General features: G+C 40.0%; 2 long non-coding RNA genes across 2 annotated transcripts; one reads left to right on the top strand and one right to left on the bottom strand.

Moving 5' to 3' along the window:
* Positions 1–321: 321 nt before the first annotated feature.
* Positions 322–1,614, bottom strand: LOC146762596 (uncharacterized). The gene is made up of 4 exons (XR_014946295.1): positions 1,472–1,614; positions 1,196–1,267; positions 895–1,081; positions 322–455 (listed from the first exon to the last, which is right to left on the bottom strand). It is a non-coding gene; the product is annotated as an uncharacterized LOC146762596 (long non-coding RNA).
* On the top strand, positions 348–23,688 carry LOC146762595 (uncharacterized). Its single transcript, XR_014946294.1, has 2 exons — positions 348–482; positions 16,092–23,688. It is a non-coding gene; the product is annotated as an uncharacterized LOC146762595 (long non-coding RNA).
* The last annotated feature ends 2,046 nt before the right edge of the window (positions 23,689–25,734 follow it).

Genomic DNA, 25,734 nt, shown 5'->3' with positions numbered 1-25,734 from the left:
CACTCCCGAAGGCCGCTACACCCCGACGACACGGGGCAGCCGCGGTCCCACTCCGCAGGGTCACCCCGAGCCACCGCCTCCCCACGTAGAGGAACAGCGGTTTAAGGGAGAATTGCGGCGCTGGGTAATGCTTCTGCCCGCCGTCCGGGGGGTCAGCCCTGGGCCGGCTTTGGGGTCAGGGAAATCCGAGGAAAGCGGCCTCCCTGAGAGACGTGATCCCCACTCTCCCCTTCTGCTGTCGTCTTTCTGTCCCTCCCGTGGAATCGGGTGCACTCCAGCACCCCGCGGACGGGAACGCAGGGAACTGATCCACCGAACTCTGCCTCGTCGTTTGTCTCCTTTCGGCCGCGACTTTCACCGAGAAGCCCCAAAGCACTGAGAGCAGCACACCATCAGTCGAGCAGAAACTTCAGCGTTTCGGAGGAACTCTCAGAATTCAGCCCAACCTCCACCCGCTGTCGAAACCGGACTCGTTAGAAGAGGTAAACCATTTAGCCGGGGGAAAAAAAAAAATATATATATACATACATACATATATATATATATATATATATACACGAAACAGAAACAAACAAACAAACAAAAACCTCACAACAAAATGTAAATGAATGACAGGCAATATACATATATGTATATGTATGTATATCGGTACCCTGGAGCACGTCCGAACGGGACAGAGAGGAACGGAGAGCTCCTTTGGGGCCGAGAAGGGAAGCTTTGGCGATAATGCCGCTGAGTGCAGATACGGGGAGAGCAGGAGAGCGATGCGGGAGCGCGGTGTGTTTGCTGCAGGGTGCTGGGATCGTACTGCTGAAAAGGGGGAAGAAGCAAGAAAGCAAGCAAGAAAAAAAAACCAAGAAAAACAGGAGGAAAGTTGTAAACGAAAAAGGACACCTTTATTGCTGGCCCGGCTTGCAATAAGCAGCTTTGGGAGAGCAGCTGAAGTGTGCTTTGGCTGCGGGGTCCTTCGGGGAGGGGTTGCCCGTTTTAAACTCAACACGGGACACGAAAATAAAGGAGTGACGATAACGAAAACAGTTCCTGATTGAAGTGTTCCGATCCCGTTTTCAAACAGATGCCGCTGTTTCAAAACGGGTCGGGAGAACACAGTAAGTACAGTTGTATACTTTAGCCGTGATTTGAGGGGAAGCCTGGGGACATTTCTGCCCCAGGTGAATTTATACTGCAGACGTACTCCGTTATTTTTTCCTTTTCTTTCCTCCTCCTGCTCCTCCTCCTCCTTCTTCTTCTTCTTTTTCCTCCAAGACTTTAAAAAACAAACAAACAGACAAACAAAAAATTGTTACAAAGGGAAAATCGCCGAACCGAACCCGATGGCTCCGAGCGGCGATGCAGAGCCGCAGTGCTCCGAGCGGCTGCGGGCCGAGCCTGGTGCTCCCCGCGGACTGCGGCCGGGTGGGAGCCCGGGAGGTTGGTGGTGGGGGGGGGAGGGAGAGTGGGGGATGCTCACGGAGGAGAAGATCCGGACGCCGGGTGCTGAGCGCCTGTTTGCCACAATTTGGCATTTAATGTCAGCACCGCTGTGAGTCCCAGCACCCACAGTAATGCCCGGGGTTGTGCCATTCTGTACCCGCCGCTCCCCAGTGTGGGTGTACGCGCGCCGCCGCTCACCCACACAAATCCCATAAATGCTAATAAAACAGATTCCTCCGGATTTGTTTAACTTTCCCTGGCACCGCGGCCCTATATTGATATTCAATGGGGTTACCCGTGTGCATGAGGATTACTGGTTAAGCGAGGACGCGGGATCAACCTTCTAGAATGCCACTCGAACATGTCCCTACAAATGAGTAAGGTGGGAGTCGTAAGCACTGACAATACGATTAATTTGCACCAAAGACTTGAAAGGAAAAAGGAAGTTAAATCACAGTGCTCGAGTTATTAAGCTACGCAGAACTGAGGCCTCTGGTTGCAGGGATCGTTTTCAGCTCTTTACTCGGAGCTGTGTTACTGCTATTGTCCAACCTTTGCTGGCCACATGGGACCCTGTTTGGCAATAGGACAGAAAATTATTTCTACTGGGCATGAACTGGAAATATCCAGCTGGGGCGGGGATCCATTTCCAGGCAGAGAGCGGGGAAGGAAGCCAGGTGCTCCTTCTCCTTACACAGATAGCGCTGTTAGAGGTTGTCCAAAGTGACTCGAGCTACTAGCCAGAAAATATCTGCTGCTTACAAATGAAAAAAGAATGGGACAAATTAGTAAATTTCTTATTTGTTCATTTATCCTGTACAGAATGTAGAAAAGGGTACATGGTGCCTGCACTGCACGGCATCTGTGCATAACACACAGTGACAATATGGGCATGCGGCACTGCAGGAGTTGATGGACTGGTCCAAGTGGATGACATTTGGAAAAAGTACATCCACATTAAAAGCACGGAATGCTCATGTTTGGGTCAGGTTCTCCATTTCATTATTCTAAGGAGAACAAAGGTATTTTGCTGAGGCCAACTTTCTTTTTTTCCTTTTCCTTTCTTTTTTTCTTCTTCTTCTCTTTTTTGCTTATTTTTTCAACTGGAAAATTTGATGAATTTTCTGAAAGTAGTTTCCTAAAGTCACATAACTGATATTAATTATGAAGCCCAAACATCCATGACTGAAGGTTTGTTTCTCCTAATGTAAGCTGCAAACCATATTTCTTTCAGATAGTTTTGAAGGAGAAATCTGTCCTTGGGAACAGGAGAGGGAATGTATCAGTCACAGAGAGGAAGCCTCTAGGTTGAAGAATTAGGAAAAACCTTGTATGAAAAGCACACACAAAGTGGAGTGTTTTTGCTCTGTTTGTCTGAAGTCCTTTGAACATGATGAAAGTCGATGTAAGTATTTTAATGTAATTTTTTTAAGTTATGTTCAGCGACTTCAAGTAGTTTTCTCAATGGCCCTTGGCTTTTATGAATAGTGTGACTAATCTAGTGGAGATGAGTAATGGATCTGCAAGGAATAGAGGAATTCTGATGCAAAAACATCTCTCTTTTCTCTTGGTGTTTTTTGCTGCTTGACATTCAATATATTATATAATGGCTGTCAGAAGAACTTTGGTAATGCTTTATGGTAACATTTATAAATACTTTAGTCATGATTTAGAAATGATGAATGGAAAATGCTATTTATAGGAAATTATGTGATGTTTTACAACACTGTAAGCACATTCATATATGTGCTCGTGTTAATTGCCGTGCTTTCTTTGTTGTATCATACTGATTCAATATTTTTGCATATGTCTACAGTACACTTTGCAACACAGCTACCAGCTTATCTCTAAATAGGTATTTTACCATGTATGGACAAAGAAATTGAAGTTAGGATTGATCTATACACGTGGGACTGGGAGGTTACTGCAAGAGAGAGGGTATGGAGAGGGGAAGCAAAGGTTCTTATGAAGGCTGTTTTTGCAAAATGAAGATCTCAGCCCTGTAAATGAGCACATATCAGTGAACTCTGTAAGCCACTGGCTTAACATGGCTTAAAACCCAGCAGTGCAGCCCCAGCAAGTCACGACAAGGCATTGGCGTGTCACTAGAGCGGATCTATCTCCTCGTTAGCATGGTCGAGCTGATTGGGAAGATCTGGCATGGGATAAGAGAGGATTCACACCTCAGCTCTTTGGGACCTGGTGTGTTGATCTCATGGTCATGATCTTGTTTGGATAAAACGGCAGAGTAGAGAACATGCCCTCATGAAATGGCTTGCAAATAGCTAGAAGTGGCTTGCAAGTCCCCTAGATTTCATCCTTCCACAGCAAGGATTTGTGAGTGTGTAACAAACTTATGTGAGCTGGCTTCACCAAGCTTTCTGTTCTTATCCTGACTGATGTTCATGTCACCCCAGTTTAAAAGCAGGTAGCTGCTTAATTCAGATCACCATTAGCCTTCCCACTGGCAGTGAGACTGAAAAGTCTTGTTGTATGGGCAGCGATCACCACAATCACATTTGTCACTGAAACATTTCAAAACTGCCCCATATGGGCACACAAAACCTCTGTTTGCCTCGGTAACTTGTTCCCCAAGAAAGTCCCATCAGCATGTTTTGTGTCTGAAAACAAGGACCTGGTCAAGCACACACATCTGAAAGCATAGCTTATCTCAGTATGGGTTTTACTGCTACTTCTTGCTAGTGTTTCCAGCTCTGGATATAACTTTCCATGTCTTTTTCACTTTGTCAGAATTTGTATCAACGAGGTTTCCATGATTACACTGTGGGAATAGAGGGATTAATTCATCCTTAAATGAACAAAGGCAAACTAAGTTAAATCTCTGCCAACATCAGAAAGATACTCAGAAGATACTGCCCTCTAAAATGATCTGTCTGACCTTTAGACATTGATCCTGAAATTTGATCTCTGAGACCCACCGATACCAAAGAATTAGACACTTCAATCTCTGGATGCCATTTGGATATGCTCTCAGTTTCGGAGTTCAAAGCCAGGTCCAGAAAGGGACTCGTGGAGAATGCAGATACTGAAGGCTAAAATGGGAGTGCTGAACACTTCCACTCAGTTGCTGACTAATTCTGGATGTATCCAAAGCTCATCTGTCATCATTTTGTTCCTTAATGTGGGTACCTAATGCAGACCTAGGATGTGAGTTTTCTCCTTGATTTGGTCCCAGCACAACCAGTGAATGCATTCCACTCCACAATCAACAGAAATTGCCTTTAATTTATATATGCAAGTCAGTTACATTTTATGGTGAGGACCCAGACTCAATTCCCTCCATTGTCCAAAGGGATGCAAATGCAGATCCCTGGTCTTTGAAAAATGCGTTCCAGGCATTGTCCACTAGACTGCATGCAGTGTGCCCTCATTCCGAGTTTACTTTGCTGTGTATAGAAAAAGGGAAAAAGGCAATTCCCTGCTCCAGCAGTCAAGCTGGAGCAAGTAAGTCAAGCTTTGCTGGTAGGGGACGTATCTGGAGTTTGGTGTCTTTTCCAAGTTTTTGTTTGTTTGCTTATTATAGATATGTTACTCCCAATGTACACAAATGCATCAAAAGCCTTTGGAGCACAATGGGGAGCAGGGCTCCCTTCTCCTGGCCTTACCAATGAGGCTTGGGTCATATTATTCAGTGTCTGGACTGGGTGATCTTAGAGGTCTTTCTAATCTTAATGATTCTATGATGATGACTATGACTTTCTCTTTCAGTTTTTCTAAGCATGGTAGCCTGATGTGAACAGGAGGGACTGAGGGACTGGTTTATAATATGCTATTGTGTTGAAAAGATGGAGATAAAACTTTGAACTTCCTCAAAGGCCAATGATCTTTCCTTTCATTTGCCAAGTGCAGAACTGCAGTGTGGAGTTCAACTCCACACCCAGAGACAAGGAGATGAGAAAAGCTGTTCTGCTTCTTGTCTTTCCATATAAACAGTATAAAAACCCAAACCAAAGCAAGAAAACAAAAATTGAAAAATGTAGAACAGTCATGTCAGGGAAACTCATGATGAGTCTGAGGTTGGAAGAAGATGATAAGAACCAACCCATTTCCTTAGCACCTTGTCAGTGAGTAGCTCAGGTGTTTCAGCACTCAGCTCTGTTACGCACTGTATTTCAAAGAGCCCAATTCAACAGCAATTTAGGCAGCTAAGAGTGAGTTTGGAAATTAGCACTGGGACTGCATTGTTTAATAGAAACGACAAGACTTGTTTTTGTCTCCAAAGTAATTCTGGGGAATAATTTCCTATCTGAAAACAAAACAAAACAAAACAAAACAAAACACACAAAAAGCCCAAGAGAAATCTGTCTTCAGGTTATATGCATATATATGCAACATATATAAATGTTCCACTGTTTTCTTGTGGTACGTATGAGGAGTTTCAGACCATTCCTGAGACAATTTCTTCTCATATAAGCATATGCCCAGATGGTGGGCAGCATGCTATAATAGAAAGAAAGAAACACTCTCATCCCTCCTTGCCCTCAGTCTTTCTATACAATTTTCATGCACGTTCAGAAGCGCAATGCATTTTGTCTCTGAGAGAAGAAGAAAAGCCTCCACCCTCCATCTGTTGAAAACTGTACATACTGTACACCAATATCACTAACCCTCTGAACATGTACAGTATAGACTGGATAGTTCAAAAAACTAGAGAGTCTCTCAGAACAAGCTGAGTGTTTGTGCAATTAATTCAAGATAAACATTCTCCCAACTGCTTATGCAGTGCTTTAATGACCATTAGAGGCCTGCTGCTGAGGAGGTTTGTGCTTTAATTCCACAACCATATGAGATTTCAGGCAGGTCAGTAGAACAGGCTTTAAGCTGAGACAGATAAAGCCAAGCAGGAGGAAATGGGAGAACACAGAGAATATTATTTATCATAAATGCCTGGGAGAATTGGCTGGAGACCTGAAATGAATTTAGGGGCAGATAAAGCTGACAGATAAATCTTAGACAAATCTAGGATGAGAAAAGAGCGTGATTGGAGAAATAAAATAGATGTGGTGATGATAGCTGCTAGAAGAAGAGTGAAGTTCTGCAGAAGTTCAAGCTCATATTCAGTAAGATGTTTTATCTTTGGGGATTACTCCAACAGAAACTACAACTCCTTGGAGATTTGCCTCAACACCACTAAAAATGCATAGGTCTGATACTGCAAACAGGGTTCCCATGAAGGGGCTAAACTCCTCATGAATCAACATCGTGGCCTTCAGCATTAACATGGCTTTTGGTCGGTGGGGGCCTTATCAAATGATGTAATGTTTGTAACCTGATATCCCACTCCACAATGCTAATGAGGACAGAAATGCCATAGAACTGAGCTGCGCCAGAGTGATCTTTGCTTCCCTGTGAGCTTTTGGTTAAACAGTTTAATGATTTCTTAAATTCAGTGCCTAGGACACATAACTTGTCCCAGGAGTTTGATGTTTACTATTTAGTTAAATCAGACCTGCTGCTTAATTATTAAAGAAGAGAACTTCAGCTGTGCCCACCTCTCTTCTGGTCTACCACTGATGTACACTTTCAGTTTTGATATGCTACCTATTATTTGTAAATGATATTAAGAAAGCACTTGGATTGTTTGTGCATTCACATCTATGTATGCATATGCCTAAAGCATAACTGATAACTTGATTTTAACAACAAAGCAAGTCAAAGAAGGAGTTTCAACTCTTAAGTCTGAATTTCCTGGGGTTTTACAGATTAAATCAAATCCTTAAGGCCATTTTATCATAGGCTTTTCAGTGCAAGCGTGTGATTTATGTTCTCTTTTTATTGCGTGAACCTTTGTCTCTGTGCTATTCGATTCAGTCTACCAACAGCTGTCAGCTGATTTTATTTTAGTATCCACAGATTTTTGCTCACAAAGCTAGACAAATGCAATGCAGGGGCAAATTAAATCGTGCAACTTAATGCAAAGTCAAGTTGCTGGGAGAACAAGATTTTAACTGCTGATCTAAACCAGCTCTGAATGTAAACAATGGATCTTTGGTGTTTACTGTATACTATCTGTCTAAATACAAGGATTACTGTTTCCTTCTCTGTAGCAACTGGCTGGAGGTTCTCACTAGTAGCTGTTATTAGTAGCAATGACACATTAATTGAACTTCACTGCTTCCAGGTGTGTGGCACACTCCGGGGTCACCCAGTGCACTACAGTTTCATGTGTATTCAATTACTGTAGCGTTATGAAGGAATGCAACATGTCATACATTAAAATGTCAATTACTGCTTTTTATGGGATAGTGGGTAAAATAAACCAATCAGTTCTCTTAGCATCAGTTTTGTCTACTTGACTGCTGTAAGCATCTCACTAAGCTTTACTACCCACCTCACCTCTATGACCAGGACAGAAAAAGAAATGTGTTTGGAAATTACCTCTCACTGTTAGAAATTGTTAGATTACTTGTGTACAAATGGTTGGGTCATGCAGTGTTGTTATTAGTGGCACATCCTGTTAAGAGCAAATCAGTAATGGTTCGCCTCAATGGTTTGTTCTGAAGTGCTCAAGGTCACGGACACAAATTCTCATGTGTTTTCAGGGACACAAAACATTTGACACTCTGCTCTCTAAGTGTGTGATAGCATCTTTGCTAGAGCAGATATGGTTGAGAGTCATTGGCATTTCCCAGAATTTTTACAGTGTAAATCTTCACCCCATAGATACCGAAGGCAATGTCTCCCTCTACAGAAAACACCTTCATTCAGTAAAGAAAGGTTTCTTTCCCGCTATGCCTTTAAATATGACATTTTGGGGTAATTATATAAAAACCAGTCTTTCTGACTGGATGAAAGAAGGAATCTTTGGAAAGAAATTTTAGCTACATGAGATGGAATAAAAACATTCTTGCAGTATTCTTCCTGGAGCATATTCTCGTATCTCCCCAAGTTTAGCTCCATGAAATTTCAACACACATAATCTTTCTGGTTAAATACATTCAAGATCCCTTTGAAAAACTACTCATTGCTTGGGAAGTTGAGTTTAAGGACTGAATGATTACCAAGTTGTTAGGGCTGTGCCATGGCCAGCTGAAAATTCATCATCAGCATTGTTTTGTATTGCTGTTTGTGCAGCAAGTTGATGCTTAAGCCTTACACTACTCAGTTTTGTATCACAAGGACAAAGCTAAATGAATTAAAAAATGAAGGTAGAGATCTATTTTAAAATGTAGGCTGTGGATCTTTTTAGTTCATGTTTGTAGTCCTTTCTGTCCTTGAAACAGGCAGGAGTAGAAAATTCTGCAGTGTGTGGTAAAGATGCTGGGCCAGCATCCTGCATCAACAACATGCTGGAGAAACATTTTAACTGTTCTTAATCTTGTAACAGCTATTGCAACCTATGAATCGAAAGAACAAACCTCTTATATTCAAGCCTGGGAACAGTGGAAAATAATGTGGTTTAAAATAGTTATGCATGATACGGTTTGTACACCATTAAATTTCAATTGAGTATGTTTCCTACAACTACAGGAGACATTAGTTGTGGTTTTGAAAATCATTATTGAGAAGAAAAGCATCCAACTGGCATCACAAACATAAAGTAGACCCAAGGCTAGGAAGATTACATCCAAATGCCTTAGTTTCCCCATTTCTTCACTGGAAATACACTGTGAGAATGTATTATGCCAAGCAGATTCCTTGTTTGCCATATTGAAGGCATGTGGCATCCAACTGCATGATGTAGAGTTTTGGTTGGGAATAAGACCATTTTTTTTCATCTACACACCAAGGAATATGATGAAAATCCCACAACTTGAGGCTGCTACAGGACAAGTATTCCATAATTTGTTGCTGTTAAAGTTAATTTTGAGATATAGAGACATAACATTCTGATTCCAAACCCTCCAGTCTTATCTCTGGCTCTTCAAATTCTGTTTCATTCCCTCTGAAGAATATACACGAGTCACTTGGGTGGCATCCTGTAGTCTGGATTCTGCCAGAAGTGAAAAATAATAGTTTAACAATCATTTCTGAACTTAAAATCTACAAAATTGTCCCAGTATGGTGGCGGCAAAGTCCACAAAACACTTTCAATTACTAGTTCTCTTTTTCAGCCATAACCACATACTGTAACCTGTTGCCTATAAAAAAGATAAAGTGTATATGAGTGAAATAAGTACATTCTGTCAGTTCTAAGCCAGATATGTTAAAAAAGACTCAAATTAATTTTAGCTACAGGAGATGGAATAAAAAATACTTTGCTCGTATCAGAAGCAAATTCATTTTAATGAATTCTTCAAAAGAATGCAGATGCCTGAAGAATTTTTTTTGCGTGTCATTACTTTAAAAAATAGTATAAAATAGTATAAATGGCTCTTTCTGATCTGCGTGTTTATGAAAAAAAAAAAAATCCCATCAAATTCCAGATCACAGACAGCATTTAAAAATGAATGTGCAAACTATGAACTGTGACCATGTCTTATTTATAAATATGTGCTATTAAAAAAAAAAAATCAACAACACAGAATGTACACTTTATTTTTAAATACAGAACACAAGGGGATACTGTTTTAAGTAAACATTCAAAGTAACTCCCTTGGAGGATTAACTATTGAAATGAAGAATAATGCAGAAAACTTGAGTAGCACCACTGAAAGGGAGGCAGTTGTGAAGCAGCCTTTGTCTTTGCAGAGTTATGGTGAATTCTTTGATGAAACAGTTTATTACTGGTACAGATGGATGATACAACACTCCACTGTGCCCTGTAAGGTAAATGGAGGCAGATAAACCTCTCTGGAACATATCAGTGCCCTCCTGCTTTTGGTATTAAACCTGGACAGGGGAGTCTGGAGTATGGGTACTCAATGCGATTGGTCAAGAGAGTTCTGCTTGATTCCTCAGGTCACCTACATGAGAGATTTTGCTGAAGTTTCTGCCTTAGGCCCCATAATCATAGAATCATAGAATCAGAGAACGGCCTGAGTTGAAAAGGACCACACTGAGTATCCAGTTTCCACCCCCTGCTATGTGTAGGGTCGCCAATGATCAGACCAGGATGCCCAGAGCCACATCCAGCCTGGCCTTGAATGCCTCCAGGGATGGGGCATTCACAACCTCCTTGGGCAACCTGTTCCAGTACGTGAAAGCACACATCTCTCCAAGGATGAGACTCTCTCTCCCCTTTGTGAAATTCTGCCACCTCATTTCACTCAGTTTAGCAGAGGAATTCTTCTGCTCCATTAAATATCAATTCTATCATTGTGTTTTGGGAGAAGACCATCCACCCATTACGAATCGGGCAGAGGCAATTTGGACAAGAAATGGTAATGCATTTTGTACTTTGTTGACTGAGGACTTGGTGCAGGCAGAATATGCCTAATTTCAAGAGTTCTCACTGACTGTTGGGACTGCAGACATGATTAAAATTAAGCACATGTTTCAGTTCTTTCCTGAATCAAAGTTTAAATGAGATCTGAAATGGTTGCTTGACTTCACATCGCATTACCATTAGCAATTTCCTGGCTATTGTTTTTCTTCCCCCACTGTGGTGACTTTTCCAAAATAGATCCCTCATCTGACTGTAAGGGTAAATGAAAATCAGGCCCATTAAATTTACTGTCTGTAAAACACTAATGCCTAACAAACAGTATCTTTACATTTAGATGGCATTTCTATCCTGAGGAATCTCAAATCACTCTATAAACCCTGACCTCGATCCTAAAGTCACTTACATACGTGAGCAACTTTATACTGCATACCAAAGACCTTAGTGTATAAGTGTCACTCTGTACAAATGTCATTAAGACTGTAGTTTATGCCCAAACCTTTAAAAGGATTAATAAGGATTCTGTCAGGTTTCATAAATGCACAGCATTTACCATACGCCAAGTAACATTTCTTTTCTGCTTTCTCACAGCTGTTGCCTTCATCTTTTTAAAGGAATGCAAATAATTCCAGGATTTATTGGCAACTGTCACAGGAAAAGTGTTAATGAAAACTGGTACTGCACGTGACATAAACTAAGCATCACTTAGCGTTTTTCACAATATATTCTTGAATACTGCAAATGCCAGATTAAAATTCACTAAGCATGTGATGACATCTGGCTGTTTTGCCAGATTTCATAGTACTATTACATTGACTAATCCAATGAAAAGGTAAGTTGACCAAGACCATAACAATATCACTCATCATTATAACTCCTATAAATTCTCCTTGACTGGAGATACTGCTTAATAACCAGACAAGGCATTCTGATTTAGGAATAAGCTTCTTAGGATGCCCCAAATTATTACTATTATTATATGTTTCACTGCTTTCATCACTCCCTCAGCAGTCACTCTTGTCCTTATAGAGGAAAACTACTAAACAGACCACTATTTTTTTTTCTCTTTAATTTTAAGTAACAAGAACACATTTAAAAGCACTTACTGAATCAGAAAGTTGAGTCTTTTTTTATTGCAGGTGCTTCCATCACACCGTTTTTCCACAGGCTGACCAAGCTGCAGCTTAAATGCAGTCGGGTAACTTTTTAGCCAATTTACTGTTCTCCTGTCCTTTGCCAGTAAATACCTGCCACCTTTCAGGTGCAAGCATTGTTACAAACAGCACAGTGCTTCTTATACTCCAGGCTCAGAGACAGTAGCCCTGTAGGCTGCTACTTAAATAAAACTTCAAGGAACAGGTTTCTTAAAGATCTCTTTTTCTTAAATGATTGAATCAGCAAAATATCACAGAATTATTTGTTTGAAGTTCTGGTCATGCTGTAAAATACTTGCTCAGGTATTCAGAAGAAGTGCTGCGATGAAGGTAGACTTAATCATTTCCAAGTAAGATATTTCATTCATTTTGACACTTGATGACCCTGACTCTGCTAGGTCAGCAAAAGATTTGCTGTTCTAGTGTTGTTGGACAACCTTGCTCACAGTGGGAAAGATTCTAAGATTAGCAGCCTTCTTTGAAAAACAAATAGCCTTCCCTCTCTCTTCTTATGTCAGTCAGTCTTTTGTTCAGTTCTGTGTGTATGTGAAACAACATGACAATAGCAGAAAATATTTTGCATCAAATGTTTGTTTTATTGAAATCCAGTGGAACAGAATTTGGTCATGATTTAATTTAAGTAATTTAGGATGCACTGAACGACAAAGGCAGTCCTAGTAGTATTTTACCAAGCACTGTTGTTTCCAACAGCTGTTTTCACCCAATAGAAAATATGTGACACCATTTTATTACCTCTATTTGCCTCAGTTGAACAAATTATGTTTGTTAAAATCATCCAGTTGAAGTGTTTTCTTCATTGTCCTTATATTGCACATTATTTCACAGGCCACAGAAAATACATTTGTGTATTTGAAGGTCTCTGTCTGTATTCAGAACTAAGACGTGTCCTGGAGGTTGATTATTCTACTCAAGCACTTCTCATTATTCCATTTAAGTACTGATCACTCAGCATGGTCTGAAGATAAGATAAAAATCAGCTTTATTTCTTATTCTGAGAAAAGCTGACATCAGGATCAATAAATCCTGACAGAAGCTATTAACATTTTAATGAGTTACTCAATAATATTCTAAAGATGTGCTGGCAAGTCAAGCCTCCTTTGATTAAGGACAAATTTCTTAGACTACTGTAAATATATATTTCGAGGTCCAGAATGCAAAGCTGTCACTTATCAATCAAGAATAAAGGGCAAAAGTCATGAATAAAGACACCATGGCAGGAGCTGTCCATATGATTATGATGATTACTGTACATGACGTAAATTTTTAAGTTGCCATTCATCTTAAACAAACATAGCCAAATATTAGTCCTTGAGTTGTGTATTTGGTTGTCATACAATTGACGAAGTGTCCGTGACTTTTTTCTGCAATGTATAGAAATCCAATGATGCTGGGAGTTGGACACGTCTATACTTGGTTGAATGGAATGGCAAATAAGAGCAACAAGGCAGGTGAATAGAAAAGAAAGTATCTGCTCAAACTCTGTTGAGCCTCAAGAAAAAGACAGTGGGTTATTGAGGTGAAATATATTTGTCTGAGGGTGAATTTTGCCTTTAAAACTAGGCAATTCAATTGCACTAAAATGAATCCACGCTTGACCTAAAGGGGAGATGTTACCTGACATAGTGTTAAACACTGCAATAAATCTGTTGACAGAACAATGCTATTGAACGTAATGCCAATAGGTTACAGGAAAATCCTTGCTAAGATGCCATGCTTACAGAATATTGACTTCAGTGCAACATTTCAGTGAACCAATATGAGTCTTCTAACACAAGTCACAGATCTGACTTTTCTAACAGAGACAGTCCAACAGAACCAAAAGTACTGCTGTAAAGCTAGGGACAGCAAAACACTGTAGGGTTTCTCAGCCTGGACTATCAATACATAGAAGAAAACTGTAGAGAATGTAAAATGGCATTAGAAATACTTCCCTGTGGGAATGAACACATGAAATATGAATCATGAAGCTAGCTAAAAAGAAACTCATTATTAGATAAGTTACTTTACGGACCTACGTTACCCATAATGAAAGCATTCAATGATTTCCATAAATATATTAGTAGGAGGTATTTCTCTGAAGATTAGGTGAAAATCATATCAAAACTCAAAAGAAAAAGGCTGTAAATACAGACGAGGCTCTCAAATATTTTGTCATTTTTGATTACACCCTGGACAACTGTTCATGACATCCTAGGACCTAAGTTTCCCATTTGTGATGTAAGAAATATACATTTCTGTTCAAGAAAAATATAAAATTCAGCAGTAAGGGCTGCTGAAAACATGGATTTGAAGCTCTGTTGTTTGATGTCCAGAATACTTAAAGTTTCTAAAAATATGATCTCATCAGTGTGGAACACTCTGAAGAAGGATGCTGAATAACAGCTAAGAATACCCTTCCTGCAATAGAGAACAAGTAAAAAGGAAGAAAAATGGAAAAGTAGTAAAAAAATGTAAGTAGACTTCAAATTCTGCACAAACATCTGCTTTATAAAAGCCCACACCTAGGGGTTTAAAATGCCACTATTTCAAAATATTCTGTTCATTCATCCCTTGATAAATTCTTGCTGACATACTGCTCAGAGATGGGAACACAACAGCTTCACAAACAATCAGGTCATCCAACAGTTGAGTAAACTGAATTCCATCACACTGCAGAGGGAAATATTCCAGATTTCTTCTCTTCATGCTTTCTCTATACATTATATAGAGCGCATGTGCCTGTGTGTAAACAAAAAAGAAGAGATTCCAGAAGTAAAATGAATAATGTTTGTATTCATTGAAGCATTCAACAACTGAGGCTTTGTTGCAATCAAGTTGCTGTTGGCACTCACTGATAAACATGACATTTATTTACCTCTCTGACAGCCTCAGTGCTTCATGACATACAACAGTATTTTCAGGACTAAGCCTTGAAAACAATAGCCCTAGGAGAGCTGTGAATGCTACTTCAGTATTTTGGGCAGGTGGCAAAGGGATGGATGCCACCTGAACCCATTGGTAAACTCATATTTTTTCTTTATTTTCTGAAACTTTGGTCAGGCATTTGTTGCATATGACAGTCACAGAGCTTCTTCAGGAGGAAGACAGATGGGGTTCAGGCCCTTCCTCGGAGCTACTGAATAGTTTTATCCAGGGCAGACATCATGTATAATGTATAAGCAAACCTAAGAGCTGGGCTAAGTCCCTGTCTCTGTCTTCCCACATGAAGAGCCCATGCACCTGATTAGAGCATTAAGGTCCTTCTTAACATAACCACTCTTGAAAGCTTTTTGTGTGTGTGACCCAGCAAACAGAGGAGCACCCAGATTCACCAGTAGCTCAGTCACCAGGGCACCATCTTGCAGGAGCCTTGAACAACCTGTGTCCTGAGAAGTAATTTAACTGCTGAATTAGAGGACAAAAGGATATTGTGACAATTGCAACCTTTTGCTCCTTTTCAGCCTGTTTTATAAAAGAGAAAAATGACCTCTTGCTATGTTGTTGAAAAGAACAACAGCCTGGGTTAAGAGTCTAACCTCCAAAAGAAGTAAAATGCATGACATTCTGCTCTTTAAAGCATTCCTTGCTAGCTGATTTACGCATCTCCCTGCTCAGCATGCTGACCAGCGCTTCCCAGACAGCACATGGCCAGCCCTGAACCATGAGGCAGGGGAGATGCACACCTGCCTCACTCTGCAGGGCTAATCTCAAGGCCTAACTCAGAGGTGGAGATATGAGGGTTAGATACTACTTTTGTGCAAATGGATTCTAGTGACCTCTTTATAGGTGTACAAGTATTAATAAGATCCAATTATAAGCCTATAATTAAGGTTTATATGTCCCTGTGAAAGACACATTTTTCAAAGTCTCATTCTCTTCCAAACACCTTCCAAAGAAGAACCAGTGAAAATCCTCCTCTCAAATTTTTCAAAGCTCTCTCAATCAGATAGCTCTATTCTTCCTATTAAAAGTAAGCAAAACAAAACAATCCTTGTTGATGCTGTCTTGTGTAAAAGACTTTAAGCTTTGAAATATTAAAATATTATTATGTTTATTTTGAGTTTATTTTTTATTTATTACTTTATTATTAATTTTTTTTTTCTCCTGTGAGTGAGCAATCACAGCTCATTAATTCTTTTTTTGTAGTTGTTGTTACAGATCTTGATTTCTGTATCTTTGGTTATTAACATTTTTGTTTTCCAAATTCTCTTTAATAGACTCCTCCCCTGATGAAGAGGACGGATTACTTTCTCCAACCTGCAGACTCTGCTCCTGTCTAAACTCTGTATGGCACTCACTCAAGCAGAGCACATGATGGCTCATCTAATGACCAACTATAACAAGTAAATATTTTTAAAGGAGTTCACAGAATCACAGAATCACTGAATATCCTGAGACAGAATGGTCCCAAAAGGATGATCAAGTACAACTCCTGGCTCCACACAGGACCAAACAAAATTCAAGCTGTGTTTCTAAGAGTGCTTTCCAAGTGTTTCTTGAATTCCAGCAAGTATGGTGACATGTTCACTGCCCTGGGAAATCTTTTCCAGCTAACACCTACCAATTTGATCCCCATCCTGTGTTTATGCCCCCCCCCCTACAAAATGCTCACCCTCATTCTTACTGAATTGAATATTTTTACATGTTATTTTTCAGTTTCATAGCCATCATGAAGAATTTAATATTATTCTTTCACTATTCTGTGGTCAGCTCAAACCATAGTCACCAGCAAATGTGACTGCAGACGCATAAGCATGTTTCTTATTTTAATATCCAAGTCAGTAATGGAAATACTGACTAGTACCTGACTCTGGACAGATTGTTATAGTACCATACTTGGGGCAGCCTCCCATGTCTTTAGTGATCACAATTGCCCAAGCACACCACTCCAAACAACTTTTCATGCACCCCATAAGAGGTCCTACTATGTTTTTTATTTCCCTTTCTTCCAGTACATCAACTATAATTCCCAAATATTCCCTTTCAGTGGTTTTTTCATTGCACCCTGTGGCCTTCTGTTTGCTATCCATGTGCTCAACTCACACCCTCACTGCCGGATTTGGATTTGGAAGGGGTACTTCCCTTTCAGAGACCAAACTGGCTGCAGCCATAACAGCTCTGCTCTCAGCAGCATGAAGCACGGCTCTTTTTGTAAAGTGTTTTGGGAGTTGTGAGAAAATTTGTGCTATTGAGGTGTCCTGGGGCAAAGGCAGTTTGATTAATCCTCTTCTGCCCTCTTCCTGCAGCACAGAAATAACCATGAGTTTTTGGCAAGAAGATCTAGATTTTTATTTTATTTTATTTTTTAAATATTATTATTATTATTTTTACAGCTTTTTGGGTAGTTTAATGGTTCAGGTAAGTATATCAAATCAATGCTCTGTGTACTCTTCTAGAGTGTACACCTATCTCAGGACAGGGAAACAAGTGATCCTTTGCTGTCTTTGCTCTTCTGCCTTAGTGTTCTCGTTATTCTTAATACTTTGACTGAATTACACTCATTTTATACCTTGATCATTCTGGCTGTCACTACAGGCTCATGTTATGTTTTGGTGATGAACCAGCCACTAGAATTGCATCAGAAAAAGCTTGTTCTCTAACACAGTTCTTTGCTTTTTTGCTTTCCCCATACTTTTCTGGATAACTAGTTTGCTTTTCTCTCCCGGAAGATGTTTTGATAACGAAAATCTTTAGAATTGAAAAAAATCTGTTTCCTGAATGTGAGTTACTCAACAACATAGTTATCCATCTGATGTTCCCATTTTGGCTGGTTGGAGTTATCTGCAGATCCATTACTAAGCCTAGTCCTTTTCTCTGGTTATAGTTACCTCTTATTCTGCTTTGGGATCTCTGCTGATCACATTAATTCATGCTTTAAGAATTTACTTTCCATTCTTTTGTCCCAGTTAAGACCCTCTTCATTCAAGTAACAAAGTGGTATACAAAGATGCTCGTGTTGTTAACTACCTCCTTGCTCAATGTCTCATGGGACATCACCCATCTCACTGTATGTGATGGCCCCTGGTAATGCTATCTGTGCAGCCACTCACAGCCATCACTTCCAGGCTGGGGAAGTGAAGGAACCTACTGAGGACACCACCAAAACCCCCGGCCTCCTTATTTCCAGGATCTGGGAAGTGTTTCTGATATATTCAGCATGGCTCCTGGTGGTGTGACTAGTAGACATAAAGGCAGAGGTGCTACAGAGACATTTGATGACTTCACAACTTTTTCAACTGTTTCAGATTCAAGGTCTTTGTATGTTGAGTACAATGAACATGAAGTGTGTCTCACAAAAGTGTACTTTTGTTGCCTTCTTCCTGATAGCAATGACTGCTTCTGTTTTCTGTCCTTTTTTGGGATAGTGATGAACCCCATGTTCATTATGGCACATGACTTTTGCTTCTCTACTGCCCTGTCCTCTTGGAGGTTCATTTCCTACTGGAACAAGAAATTAACTTTCTCCACATCCAGGAGATGCTCACCCCATGTTTATTTCCTTTCATGTAGACCCAAACCCATATAATACACACACAAATTCTTCTGGGATTTAACACTGTTGGTGACATTGCAAACCTCACTTACTGCTTTGCCCGGGGAAATGATCCCGCCTTGTTCTGTTAATGCTTTCATGACTGCAATTACCTCTCAGCCTGCTTCTTTCTCCTACAGCTCTCTTATTTGCTGACAGAGATATTCTATCAGAAAGCACTCCCTATGCTAATTGTCATTCCTATTCCCATTTCTCTGCAGTGAATTTGAATAATCACAGATCACTGTGTGAGCCCCAGCCCTGCTTTCAGTGGTGCAGGAGAACAGATTCTGGAGTTTAAGAAAGGATTGGACATTGCACTTAGATATAGGATTTGATTTTGGGGGTTCCTGTGTACAGCCATGAGTTATACTTCATGACCCTTGTTGGGTCTCTCCCGCCTCAGGGCATTCTATGATTCTATGATTCCATAATATAATTCTATTTAAACTGAGGCCTTTGTGAACCACCCCTTAAAATCATCATTTATAAGCCATGCAAGTAGCACATGACCTTTAAAACAGCATCTACAAAGGTGCCAGGTTATTTTCCAAAAGAAATTATGAATATTATGAAGATCATAGGCCATATACCATGTATAAATTCACTAAAATCAAAATAACTGCTGCATTGACTTATATTTTCTGTGTCTCAGAAACTACTCCATTTTAGTACACCACCACTGCAAGAATAAACAGCTTACACTTGAACATGACTGCCAGCATTTCAATGATTAACAGCAGCTCAAAAATACCCAATTATTTTGCTGCCTGCATATTGAGAAAAGGCTTTGGTGGACTGTGATTATATTTCACCTACTCTGACTGCTTCTTCCAGAGTCTCTCTCCTCACCACCCTCCAGTATGGCTCTTAGCTGCTTTTCAATGAAATAGCCTGAACAAACATACTGCTCTCAGTGTGACAATGTGCTGCTGGTTACTAAGCAGCATTTGCAAAGAGCGTTTACTGCTCAGACCCCCTTCCCCTTTTATCATTTAGATGTTATCTACACAATAGGCCCAATTGTAAGTAAATGCTGACACCATAATATGTGCATGCTTCAGCTTTATGCTTCCACATTATACTTTTAACATGCTACTTATTTTGAGGGAACCAAATAAAATTATGATGATGATTCTAGCTAAAAATACCTGGTGCACACTATCCAAGAAATCTAACAAAAACATTAAATATGTCCCAGGAAATCAAATTTATAGCACAGGAAATGTTCAGTGACTTAATTGCTCAGATTACCAGTTGGATATCAGTTACATCATCAGCAACCTCCAATTTCCTGTTTTGCTTATCATAGAGTTACTGTTTTCTTTTTTAAATGTTTGCACAGCCCATGTGGCAACAGCTACAATAAGATTAGATACAGGAATTTTCTGTGATGGATTATCATTTTTGAAGAAATAATAATAATGTCAGGAACTGAATGTGTACAAAACACAAATAGGCTTTTATTTCTTTTTCCGTTGGAAAAAATATGATTTGTGGCAGTATGTGCATTAGTTCTTCATAAATATCACTGATTTGTATCCTGCTTCAGAATTGTTCCTTCCTACTGACTAAGAAATGATAGCAGACTTCAGTTGACAATAATATTATATACTTCTGGTCCTTATAAGAACTTGTTTTTCTTTGCTGTCTTTATGTCTATGAATCAGCCACTGTGTCACCTCTTCGCACTTATCACTTTCCTATTAATCTTATAAGTTTCCTTGTCAAGTCTGACCCACATCATTGTTTCAGCCAAGTATGAATCTCTCTCATGGCAATACCAACTTCATTCAAGGGAAAGTGTGTTTCTTTGTCATTCCCAATCATTCTGTGAAACTAGGTTTTTCTTCTAATGCAGAGCCTCACATATAATTGACTGATCTCCAAATTTCTTCCAAGCTTTAGCATTTTTTGGTCTCTCTGAAAGGCCTGTGAGTCTTCTAATTGAAAGCCTTGAGATTTGGATCTGGAGATCACCTGGCCAAAACCACCTAGAAAAGGACCTTGACCTGCAGCTGGTAGATAACTTATAACATTACATTGGGCCTGTTGTTCCTTTTCATGGAATCAGAATCATAGAATGGCCTGGGTTGAAAAGGGCCACAATGATCATCCAGTTCCAATTCCCTGCTATGTGCAGGGTCACCAACCACCAGACCAGGCTGCCCAGAGCCACATCCAGCCTAGCCTTGAATGCCTCCAGGGATGGGGCATCCACAGCCTCCTTGGGCAACCTGTTCCAGTGCGTTTCTAAATTTTAAACTGATTTTGGAGAAGTACGGCACGCTGCATTCAAATCCAAATGTGAGCTTTCTTCCAAGTGACTAAAATCACACCTAGGAGATCTCTAAAGTGAAGGAAAAAGAAAGGAACAATTTGTGATCAGTTTACAGGTGATAACAGTGTAGAGTTATTAAATAATGCATATTCACCAAATGTATATATTCACCAACATGTTTCCTGTGCCAAGGGAGTACAGTTGTTATTTTGTATTAAAAAGTAGGAGGATAGGTAAAATAAAACTTCTTGATAAAATAGAATAAATGGATTAACTAAGAAACATGCTTTAATGAATGGTATTAGAGTATTAGTGAAAACAAACAAATAATGCGAAGCAAATCTTTAAGTCAGTTTCATCAATTGATTGTCAAGCCTTTTTCATGCTGCCTTTTGCCTTTGGAAAAATACAGTGAGACAGGCTGAGATGTATAAACAGTATTAATGCACAAAATAAATTCATCTTCATGACTATATTGAGAAGTTATAAAAATGCAGTAGATTTATAAATGCTAAAGCTTTATAGAAGAATTCTGTTGTCCTCTTGCAAGAGCCAGAATCTCCTGATTGAAAAGTAACCATTAGCCAAGAAACATTCAAACTCAAATAATTATTACTTATGCAAGTAATTATTTCCAAATTGGCAAAATCTGACTTGTTTTCTGCCTCAGCAGCTATAATGTAGTTTTTGAGGCTGTCTTCTGCTTGTTTGCTTTGAAGAAAAATGCGGTGGTATTCAGAATATTTTCCTGTCTGATGTCGCTGAAATCATACTCACAAGTCCTTGCTTACACATAGAATTTCCACATTAACTGGTTCTGAAAACCAGACCGCCTTCTTGGATCTTAAACTTAGAAACTTTGAGCAAAAGTCTGATTAATATCACCAAAAATCCTTCTCTCCATCTCTCTCCATCCCCTTGGATTTCACAAAACATAAACTTTCTGGTGGACATTTTTCAGCTAAGACCGCTGCTTGAATTAAGAGGTGAAAAATAGAATCACTGAATCATAGAATCGTAAAAGCATAAAACCACAGAATCACGGAATGGCTTGGTCTGGAGGGCACCTTAAAACATGCGCTGTCCTAACCCCTGCCCCCACCCAGCTCAGGCTTCCCAGGGCCCCATCCAACCTGACCTTGAGTGCTTTCAGGGATGGGGCACCACAGCTTCTAGCTGCACTTTTGCCTAGTGTTCCAAAAATGCTACCTCTTCTGCTTTCATTGCCATTGACAAACAATACATTACATGAAAGAGGGAAATCACATACATACTTTTATGTCCAGTTCTTCCCGTCTTCTCTCCCTCAAACTTACTTCTCTAGTCTGCTTATCACATGCAGCTTGTGGGTAGTTATACTGATGCAAACAAGAAAGATGTTAGCCTCATATCATCCTGATGGAGATGTCGTTAACATGCATGACAGAAAATGGATTACAAAGGATCTGCCCTACAGAATAAGGCTTTATATTTTTCTTTATTTATTTTTGTTAACTGGGCAACAGGGCATTAAAGCCTTGTGATGTATTAACTTGTTGGCCTGGAACTTATTTAAGGCTGTGCAAGGAAGAGTTTTTGGTGCACTATTTGTGGTATGAGAATATTTTGACATGAGCAGTTTTTTAAGATACCTATAATACCACTGTGACTTCAAGGTTTTATTTGTTTGTGCTAACTAATACAGTACTCTAAATATATTAAATTCTGTGTAATTTAAATATGGATATAAGTATATTGCTTTAAACAATAAGTTGGTTAGAGTTAGTTATCGACATTGGGAATCAATTCTTAGAATTAAAAAGTTCTGGGAAACCACTGGCAAGATTTAGCTTTTCTTTATTAATTTTTCTCTGATTTTAGCCATTAAGGCTATTAAAGGGAAATCTAATAGCAAGGCAGCATTTAGTACTGATGTACTGCACAAAAAAAAAAAATACTAAAAAAAAAATACTACTCCCAAACTCCACTGTAGTGTCCATTGGATACATGACAGCTCTGCTGCCTGCACCAACATATGAGATCCATTGATTGCACCTTGCTTTTTTGGCTTCAGTCTTTCATCAAAGGCATGATTAATGCTAAGATGTTAAAAACTTGTGTTCACACCATAGCTCTCACTTCTTCAGTATTCTGCTTCACTCTGTCACTAACTTGTACCAGATAATCCTTTTTCCTGAATCTTTTGTTGAGTTTGAAGTACTCAGCACTAACGTACAGCTAGTGGGAGAGGAAGAAAAGGAATTCCTGGTGCTAAACCTGAACCTGCAATGGCTACAGTGCAGTGAAACTCTTATTTAGTGCAAGTGACTGATGGAAGGTTCTTATTTTTAAGCAATGATGAATTATCTTCAAAGCCTACCCTCTACTTGGTAAGCAAATAAGAATATGATCACACGCCCCTCTACTGTGAAACTGTGCCACAAGTGTACAGGTCTTTCACTGGCTCTGCCAATTTTCTGGCTGTGATCAGACCAGTAGATGCCAAAGTCATAGAATCATAATAACATTAAGTTTGGAAAAGACTTCTAGATCACCTAGTTCAATCACTAGTCCACCCCAACCATGCCCACTGCCCACATCCTGCAATGCCACATCCACATGGCTCTTAAACACCTCCAGGGACAGTGACTCCACCACCTTCCTGGGCAGCCTGTGCCACTGCCTCACTGCTCTTTCTAAGAACATATTCTTCCTAACATCCAACCTGAATGTGACACAACATGAGCCATTCCCTCATCCTATCACTGTTACCTGGGAGAAGAGGCCGGCACCTCCTTTCAGGTGGCTGTAGAGAGTGATAAGATCTCCCCTGAGCCACCTTTTCTCCAGATTCAACTCCAGCTCCCTCAGCCGCTCCTCATCAGACTTGTGCTCCAGACCCTTCATAGAATTGGTGCCCTTCCTTGGGATGGCCATGCTGAGGTTCCTATAAGGTTATGAATACCTCATGCAAAAAGCTTACATGCCTATCTCAATAAATTGAAACACTGTTTTTGTTATACGTTTGCCATTTATTCAAACTCCGTAAAATCTGCATATTGCATGGGACACTTCCCTCCAGCCCCAGGCTCTCAATGGGGACCCAAATGAACCCTCCACTTGCATGGAAAGGAAATAATTCCTGACTTCACATGAGAAGCACATGCTGTCTCAGGCGTGCATGTGGTCTTACCTCCATAGGGCTACTCAGGCTCACCACTGCAGCAGAGCCTCTTTTACTCTTTAACTGTATTTTATTTCAACAGGTGCCTTTTCAGTGGAGCAGCAATTCAGCTAGCACTCACCTCCCATCATGGCACACGTCTGCAGACCTGCTGCTGCTTATGCCAAGCCACATTTGTCCTACTCACTGCACATTCAGATTGCATTTCTGGTAGGGCTTACTACTGAAGAATTGAGTCAAGCACACAGGAATTTTTGACAAAGACTTCTTTAAAACAGCCCTATCAATCTATTGTGTACTGTATTTCACTCACACATTATGAAATAAGACCAGGGAAAATGTTCATCTGTGAAAAATTCCCTAAAGAGAAGCATGTCAAGACCGCTAGTCTTTCCATATTGTTATGAATGAAACTCAACGTTTCAAGTATCAACCCTTGACTGAAATCACTAGGGATTTCCCCTGATTTCCACCCCCCACTCAATTTTAAAGTAACTGTATTAGAAGTATGCGCTTTTATACAGCAAGGCATAATGCACACACACACACAGCAACTGCTGTTCCTGGTGCAGTGAGTGATAAAAAAATTGGCTGCGATTCAGAGAATACTCCATGTTTTGGAGACTGTCATGACAGGCGGGGATTAGATTTTACATGAGTGGTGATGAGGATACTTCTACTGACATGTGGGGGCTGTGTTCTTTCTTGCCAGCGGGGCTAAGCCACGTAATTCATCTTTCTCACTGAGAAAAGAGCACATCAGCTACAGAGACCCCAGATTTGTATGGGGAGAACTACATGGTGCACAACTGGAGCTGGGTTGTGTGTTAAAACCAGCATGACAGATTACTCAGGCTGCTTTTCTCCCTGTTCATTATTTGGAATTCCTCACCTTTTGCAGCTGGGGTTGGTATCACTATGGAACAACCATGAGGGCTTCTCACAAAGCATAAATAGCAGAAAGCCATTTCTGCAGATTTAGAAATGTACCAGCCTCAGATACTGGAAACGCACACTTCATTTCCAGAGTGCTCATCACTTTTTATTTTGTGATTATTGTATAAATGAGGCATGTTTCCTGAATTTTCTCACAATCACTCTAAAGTGATTTTTGTTTATAGTTCTATTTTTCCTCCTTTTAGACCATCTTACTGTGGGCCACAAGGCGCTCAGATAGTATGGGGGGGACTGGAGCATCATATATCCCAATAGAAGCTCATTATTGGTTGACTTATAAGCACAGGTTTTTGGTGAATGTTTATTTGTAGATCCCTCATCTACAGAACAGTGAAAATCTGAAAATGAAAGTGATTGTATCCTGTATTACACTGCGTATATTGCTTTACAATCAATATTTTAACAGAATTTAAGACACTGGCAAAATGCTTCTCATGTCGAGTGTAGAGTGTGTGCACTAGACAGTGTTCTATTTTAAATTAATCTGTTTTTTAGCTGATCAGCAGTTATGGTTTATTTTTATTTTTTTCTGCTTACAGGCATAGTACAGTACTTAACGAAGCTGGCAGGTACTAAAACCCCCTGGTCAGCATCTTTCAGCTTCTGTCAGAGTCACTGTATGAGCAGATGTGCTTATGTTGCAAAAACTTACCCTGAGCCATGCAAACCATGGTGGACTTTTTGTTTGTGGAACACAAAGGTAGGCTCATAAGCAATTTCCATTCCACTCTCCTTTTTAAAACCAGCTCATATAAAATAAGATTGAACCGAGACGCTTATGGCAAACAATAAAAACCTGAGATTAGCAGGCTTTAAAAATGTTATCTGCCATTCCAGCCTGGCAGTTTTGGATTTCCAGGTTTGAGTAAGATCAGGAGTGATAAAACAGATACAATACAAGAGACTGTTCTCATGGCATTTCCAGAA

The sequence above is a fragment of the Coturnix japonica genome, chromosome 1 (genome assembly GCF_054131305.1).
Source record: "Coturnix japonica strain WE chromosome 1, WE-NBRP24, whole genome shotgun sequence".
Lineage (NCBI taxonomy): Eukaryota > Metazoa > Chordata > Aves > Galliformes > Phasianidae > Coturnix > Coturnix japonica.
The sequence above is the reverse complement of the archived record's forward strand: the minus strand, read 5'-3'. Positions and strand labels throughout refer to the sequence as shown.